General features: G+C 30.2%; 1 pseudogene; it reads left to right on the top strand.

Annotated features, from left to right (window-relative positions):
• The first annotated feature begins 1,251 nt into the window (after positions 1 to 1,251).
• Positions 1,252 to 8,211, top strand: part of LOC114074022 — a 39,811-nt pseudogene continuing 32,851 nt past the window's right edge.

Genomic DNA, 8,211 nt, shown 5'->3' with positions numbered 1-8,211 from the left:
CAATCATAGATGAGCAAAATATAGGAGTTGAAGTTTCCTTAGAAGAAAGTGACGTCGATGGAACTGGAACTACTTCCGATATAGGTGGAAAAATTTCTAAAGACCCCTACATAGGTAAGTATTTTCAGTCACTTGATGATTCCTTTAAGTTTTATCTTGATTATGCTCATCGTAGTCGTTTTAGTGTGCGTCGTGGTCGTATGACTAAATCAAGAAAAAATAATCAATAATTGGTCAAAAGTTTGTCTATTCAATGCAAGGGTTACGTTCAAAGAAAAATTTAGAAAGTAATAAACCACAAGACGAAACCAGAGAAGGATGCAAGACGTTGTTATATATATCGAAGAAAGGAGAAGATAAATGGGTTGATTGTAGGCTTGTTGTTGAGCACAATCATGAACTTGCATCTTCAAATAGTCAAAAGTTCTTACGGTAAAAAAGGAAAAAAACAGAAGCCCAAAAAAATCTTATTGTTTTGTTGGATAACTATGGAGTCCATCCAAGTAAAATAGTGTCAGTATTGATAAATCAAGCAGGGGGTGTTGAAAGAATGAATTTAACAGGTCAAGATATTCAGAATTATTTGCAAATGAGAAGAAAAAAGGATCTCGAAAAAGGAGATGCACAATTAATGCTACAATATTTTCAAAAGCGTTAACATGAGAATCTATGTTCTTTTATGCTATATAGATGGATGTAGATGGTAGTTTAGCTAATTGTTTTTGGGTTGATGCTGAATTTCGGAGAAGATATGGTTTTTGATCAAACATATATGATAAATAAATATAATATGTCTTTCGTTCCATTTATAGGAGTTAACAATCATCATCAATCTCTTTTATTTGGTTACGCTCTACTTTGGGATGAAAGTCAAGACACTTTCCAGTGGTTACTATGCACTTGGGAAGAGACAATGTTTGGAGTTGCACCTCATACAATCATAACAGATCAAAATTCTTCCATAAAAAATGCAGTCGCAACAATTTTTCCTACAGTAAACATCACTTTTGTATGTGGCATATAACAAAGAAGATTCCAGAATATTTAAGTCATGTTTGCCATAAGTATGGTGATTTCAGTAAAAAATTTAGTTGGTGTATTCATGGTATGACCACTCCTGAGGAGTTTGAAACAATGTGGATCTAAGGGATGAAAATATATAATTTAGAAGAAAATAGTTGATTGTAGAGAATATATACAATTTGTGAAAAATGAATACCGGCGTATGTGCGTACTGCATTTTGTGCACGCATGTCAACAAGTCAAAGAAGTGAGAGTATGAACAATTTTTTAAAGATTATCTGAATTCTAGTACTCCAATTTGTGGTACAATATGATAAGGCTATTCACACTAGATACAATAAAGTAAGGGAGTAGGATTACAAGACAAAATATTCAAGACCTATCTTGAAAACTTTGTACCCTATGGAGGATGAAGCGGCAAAGAAATATACAAGAAAAATATCTCAGATTTTTCAAGAAGAACTTATTTAAGTCACAAAAGTTTATCTCTGAGAAAATTAATGTTAAGGATGGAGCAAACATCTATAAAGTGCATCAACTTCAGAGACAAAAGTCGATATATATAGTTAAACTAGACGTGAAAAAGTTGTTTGTTCATATCACAAGTTTGAGTTTATAGTAGTTCTGTGTAGACATATACTAATGATATTTATAAAAAAAAAAAGACATTCACTCGCTTCCGGCATATTATTTATCAGATCGATGGACAAGAAATGCTACCAAAGAAAAAGTTAATGATTCTCCAAATGTAACACAAAACTTGAAACCGTCTACTTTGTGGTTTAATAACATTATGATCCATTCAATTAGATTATCTCAACGAGCTACAAAGTCAGAAAAGCATTATCAATTTGCACATCAAAGGTTATTCTAATTGTAATAAATTCTAAATTTCATATGTAGTACAAACTCTAATACTTATACAGAATTCTATCAAGAATATTTTGAGAATATTGGTTATCCTTATGCCATCTCATTTACGGTAAAGAACTATTCTTCCTTTGATCGTATCGTTTATATGTTTTTTACTGCGTGTTGATGAATTATTACTCTCATTTTAGGATATTATGAAAGTGGCTTCAACTCCAGTCCAACAACATCGTCCTACATAGTTCAATATGTTAGTGTGGGTTCTTGTACCAGTATCATGCAAATCAAACTCGTACATTGTCCTGAATTAGCATCCAGATGCTCTCTTTCTCTTATAAATTACTTTTAGCAGATTTGTGCACTGCATCATCCTTAACTAACGATGACAAACAAATCAAGTTTGTGTCACATGCTTTGAGAACTTGTTGAAAATGATATATGTCACTCATACTTTAGTTTTGTCAACTGTTTTTTCTCGCTTATTAAGATTGTGGAAAGAAGCGGAGAGTTGGTCTATTGTTACACTATTTCTTGGAATAAATAATGGAATGATGTTTATTATTCTTATTTGTTTTGAATCTTTCCTTTGGTAACTGATTTCAATTGATTACTATCTTCTTAGTTCACTTTCTTTGTTTATAATAAAAACATATATAATTTGTTGAGACTTTAATGAACTCCTTGGCTAACTTTAGTTGGTTTATAAAACATGTTTCTACTTAGTGGCGAAACTAGTATTTCTAGTAAGGGGGTTCAAAATTTGAAGAAGTAAACTCACAAATTAAACGAAGGGAGTTCAACATCTACTATATATACATAAAAAAAATTAACCACATATAAATAGTAATATTTTCCGCTGAAGGAGGTTGAACCCCCTAACAACATGTTGGCTTCGCCCCTATTTCTACTGATGTTGGAATCTTAAATATAGGTCTACCAGTATCACATAGTCTTTCACTATCCCTGAAGAAAAATCTTTGTTGAGTAGTTTAAAAGAGGTTTGCCTTCGGTCAATTAGCCTATAATAAATATATGAAAACAAAATTAATGATGCAGCTGAAAGTGCATTAGTTCATAACAACATAAATGATTATGTAATAAGGAATGATCTTTGTAATAAGTTCAATTTTCTTGCTCCTCTCTATCGAGTTCCATCACTTGATGGTACTTTTGCTATGTAATAGACCAGAGCACTCGAAACTCTCATATTCGCAATGTTAACAAGGCTGGGACATGACTTATTGTGTTCCTTCCGGTTTGTAAGTACATGTGATAACACTAGATGTTGTTAAGTTTTTTCCCTCTTCCTTCTCCCTAACCTGCTGGTTATAGCATCAGGAGTCTGAGTTTCGTCTTAATTTCTACATTTCAAAGATAGCAAAACAAGAGATACATGTCTAGCTCGTAAATGAATCCAATAAGTTTTTATTGATAATAGTACCAAGATGGACTTGTATTACTCCCTCCGTCCCATTTTATGCGGCAATATTTGACCCGGCACGGAATTTAAGAAATAAAGAAGGCTTTGAAATGTTTACCGAATTGCCCTTCAAAAAAGTAAATTCACTTTTATATCTCCTCATAAATGTATTAGAGTAGTATAATTTAATTAAGTGGGACCAAGAAGAATAAAAAATGAATTGTACCTTTAAATAATTACAATATAAGAAAATGTGACATTCTTTTTAGAACTCACCAAAAAAGAAATTGTGCCACGTAAAATGGGACGGAGGGAGTACATTAGATACTTTATTCTGACAACTCCAACAAAACTTTCATTTCATAAAATAGCACAAATTTGAATAAAATTATATTTGAAAGCATAAAGCGTCTCATTTTTCTCTTCGAAACAACTTCAATTTTGTTTAGCCGATGAGTATGGTTCAGTAGAGCTCCAATTGACTTTGGCTCCCAACATTGAGGAATCACGGATTATAGTATAGTTTAAAGATTTTTTCTGAGAAAATTTCACCTGACCACCTATTCTCATGAAAAGTTTATTCACTTCACTTGTATTAATAACCAATATCGTGGATGCATCATAATTGAGACAAAAGCTCGTTCCTTGAAGATAACAGAAGAGGTTCAAAGGGAACTCTCACTGACGAGGCCAATGAGCATACATTGGACGGGCTTCCCAAATACATTTGCATGAGTTTCGAAAAGTCTAGCAGAATGTCATTGTCTAATGGTAGATCCAACGATAAAACATGATTATTTGATGAAGAAAACATTTCGTCAAATTACAGCTGACTAAATCAGATACAGATGCAGCACCAAGATGTTTTATCATTGAGCTTGAAAATAGTAGCGAGTTTAGGGAAGTAGCTATTGACTGCATGCCAACTTAACAAGGCGTTGTTGCTTTAGAGTATCTTTTGGCGTTTGTGCACGATTGCTTAAGTCGATGAGCTTGCTGGTGTGCTGAAACCATTTGGGGTTGATGGAAAAGCATGCTCCATGAACTTCCAACCTACTAGAAAGCAAACTCAGTTGACTGACTGAAAGTAATTGAAAAAAAAAAAACAGTCCTGTTTTCTCTTCCCAGCTAAGGAAAACCAAACCCCACATGATTTTTACACTCAAGCGATCCACCCTGTTAAAGAAGTTCGATGCAAAGGTTAGATTTCATCACATTTATCTAATTCCAACTAGTATTATTTTATCTACAAATTAAATCCGAATATCAAGCCTACATATATATGATATTGTATGGTATGGAGAACACCATTATCTATAGTAAGATACAATGAGTTATAAGCCGTGAAATCGTATTAGAGAATTGATTGTGCAAACAATTAAATGAGACACAGTACACATAAATCACATCATAAGTATACCTAAAATTAAAATATCAATGAAGAGAGAATAGTTACATTGTCAATAAATCTGCAATGTTCACCAGAGCATGAGAAAAACCTACGATTAAACATATAATTGTAATTAACCTTGAAACAAATAATTTAATTATGGAAATAATTTTAGTTAGAATCCAAGTATGATTCAACTACCATGTTGATGTCCTTTTTATAGTAAAATTGTTGATTTTCTTCTTTTTTTTAAAAAAAAATCATGGTTATTTTATTAAAGTAAGTTACTATGGTTAAATCTCATTAAAAGTAACTAATGGTGTAGAAAATTTTGTACACTGACAATGCACAAAACATAAACTCATTTATTAATTTCTTAGTGGACGGATATCATGTCATTTTCTTGAACTTTGGCCATTAGTTTTTGTAAGAACATTATGAAATTCTTTTATTTAATGGGTTTTCTCCTCTTAAGAGAACCAAATCATATGAAAAAGAAGCATAATAAGACCATCTTGATTATTAATTTTCTTTTTTGTTTCAATGGCTTCTTCAAGAAGTAGGGGTTTTAGTTCACAACAAGAACTTGCCAAAGTAAGTTTTTCTTTACATTATTAGTGTATATAAGTTAAAATCTTATTTATTTTATATATTCATGAATTTTTTTTAATGTTTCTTACAGTTTTTAGACGATTCGAGAGATATGAGCCACTGATCAAGTGAGTTTCTTTTTAGTTTTCTCTCCTCATCCGGCTCTTAACAAATAATATCCATCAATTGTCCATCAAAATTTACTTTTATGTATATATTAAAACATATAATTTATCTTACTTTCATGATTAAAAAGCACCTATTTTTATATATAGTTAAACTATTTCTGTGTCAAATTTTGTCTATTTAAATTATTCATGATTTTTTCTTATGTTGCTTACTATTATTTTCTTAGAACATTGAAGGAAATAGAAAAGGAGGCACATATTTTTCAACATTCATTGCTCTGCAAGAAAAAAAAAACATCGTTGATTGGAAGAAGGAGTATATTTACTTGCTTAACTTTTGATGAAGACAAGCTATCTAAGGAGGTTGACCAACAAATTGAAGAGGTTAGTGTTCATCTCATCATGTATATTGAAGTTAACAATGTATATAAAATATATCCTATAGATGATTAACATGTTTTTTTTTTGTCTTTTTTTTTTTTTTTTTTTTGCAAAATGAAGAGTTGCTAAATGTTATCGAATATGAAAAATAATGATTGATGAAGAGTAAACTTGTCCTAGAAGCTTTTATGAGATTGCAATGTTATCATCTTAGTGTTATATTACAAATAAAATAGTTATAACCTCTTACTCTTTTGTAGGAGAAACTTTACGTATGAAATGCCAAAAATTATCTTGATATTCTCTTGTTATTTCAATACTTATTTTCAAATTTAATTGTTATCATGATTATCCAATTTTTTTTTTTGTTGAATCTACTATAATATTTCATGGGAAATTAAATAAATCAACATAGGTAAAGATATGCTAACTAATTTTTCCACTAAACCAAATGAATTGCGAATTAAAAAGTTATCATCAATTATGATCACATTAATGGTATAAACTTCCATTGTTGGTTCTATACACCCTGCAAAACTCAATTAAATACAATTACCTGCGTTAAAGCACCAAACTCTATTTTTTATTTGGAGAATAAATTTTTTTACAAGTAATGACAAAAATTTCAACGACAATTAAATTTTAATTCATAACCTTATAAGTCTGATGAGTTTCGTGCTAAGAACATTAAATATTATTCGAACACATCAAATTTAAATCTTAAATTTGTCACTAGTTATACTATTGAGCAACTTTAATCATTCAAGTTCGACTAAAATAAGTTCTTTTAATGTCTGTCACAAATTTAACAAACTATACTCTTGATGAATGTCTTTTTTTGTTATGTTCAATTAATCTAATGTCTTTACCCAACAAAATTAATTTTTTTCAATATGAATTATGAGATTACATTGGTAAAAATATTATGAAAACAATCTATTTAAAAGATTTTCTTCTCTGGTTTGAACTAGGTCATATCATAAATCAGAGAGAGAGAGATATCATAGCTTATTTATTCTTAGTTCTCGCATAATGCAATTGCCTCTTCAATAAATATTCTATTTCACATTTTAAATTAAAAGTAAAAATTGGGGGTGGGGAAATGGAATAACAATATGAGGAATTGAATCCTCACCATTGGATGAGAGTTCAGATAGCCAACCAACTAATCGGCAATATTCTAATAGATAAAAAAAAAAGTTCATTTCTTATAATTTCTATAATCACTAATTCAAGTCACTTCTAGTGAAAGTCCAAAACCCTATGGTTGAATGTTTGGACAAGTACTAAGCTATACATAGAAGCCTGAATTAGTTCCTTTTTTTTTGTGTGTGGGGATTTTAAACAATATTTTGCATTGTTTTTATAAAAATCTTCAGCCAAAATATACCTCAATATGTTATGTTTTGTAATATAATTATGCTCGATAAAAATAAAAAATATTTTTATGTAATGTAATGTAGAGTCTTAATTATTATTTTGGTATGATTTTTTTGTTAAATATTCACGCAAGTATTTGTGGATCTCAATGTTCATAAAAAAAAGTGTCCAATTTCATAAGAGTTTAGTTACTATCCACCCAAGAAAATTATATGATCACCTCATTTTTAGAAATGTTTATGTTTTCTCTTAATATATTCACATATTTTTAATATTTAAATAAAAATAATTAAAAGAGTATTATATGTGTAACTTGAGTCTAAATTAATTATACAAGTTTGTTTAGGACTCTTACATGGTTTACCAAAAATAAAAAGGACTCTTCCACGCTTTCTTCTCATTATTTTCATTCTCCTTCTCTTTCTCACCACTCAAGCAACTCACGTACACCAGAAGCAATTTGAGACAATCTTTAATGATAACTTATTTAAAAAATACTTATTTCTCTTATCTTAATTCAACTAGTATATTTTCACATCTAATGATTAATACTTTTTTATAAACACATTTTTACAGATCTTTTAGTGTAGATTTACATGTTCGGATGTTCATATATTTTTTAGCTACATACTCTACTATCTAAATGTCAAAAATGATAGCGTTGGAGGTAAGAAGTTAGAGTTTATGCCTACACACCTCATGAATTCTTGAGGAAATTTACAGGAAACTTGAATCAACTATGTTGGAAATGATTAAATGTAAAGTTAAATTGTGTGATCAATTTAAGTATGCGCTTTTATTATCTAATTGTTATATTGTGTCACGACTGAAAAGAGAAAAAAAAAAAGATCCCTCGAATGAGCTTTATGTTACGAGCGGAAAAGTGATGTCGATTTTCCTAAGTTTGTATTCCATTTCATGGATACTCATATCCAATTGTTATAGATGAATATATTTTCAAAAGATGATGAAGATATGACTTGTTTGACAATTTCTTTTTTTTTTTGGGGGGGGGGGGGGGGGGTTTA

The sequence above is a fragment of the Solanum pennellii genome, chromosome 9, assembly GCF_001406875.1.
Source record: "Solanum pennellii chromosome 9, SPENNV200".
NCBI classification, from domain to species: domain Eukaryota; kingdom Viridiplantae; phylum Streptophyta; class Magnoliopsida; order Solanales; family Solanaceae; genus Solanum; species Solanum pennellii.
The sequence above is the reverse complement of the archived record's forward strand: the minus strand, read 5'-3'. Positions and strand labels throughout refer to the sequence as shown.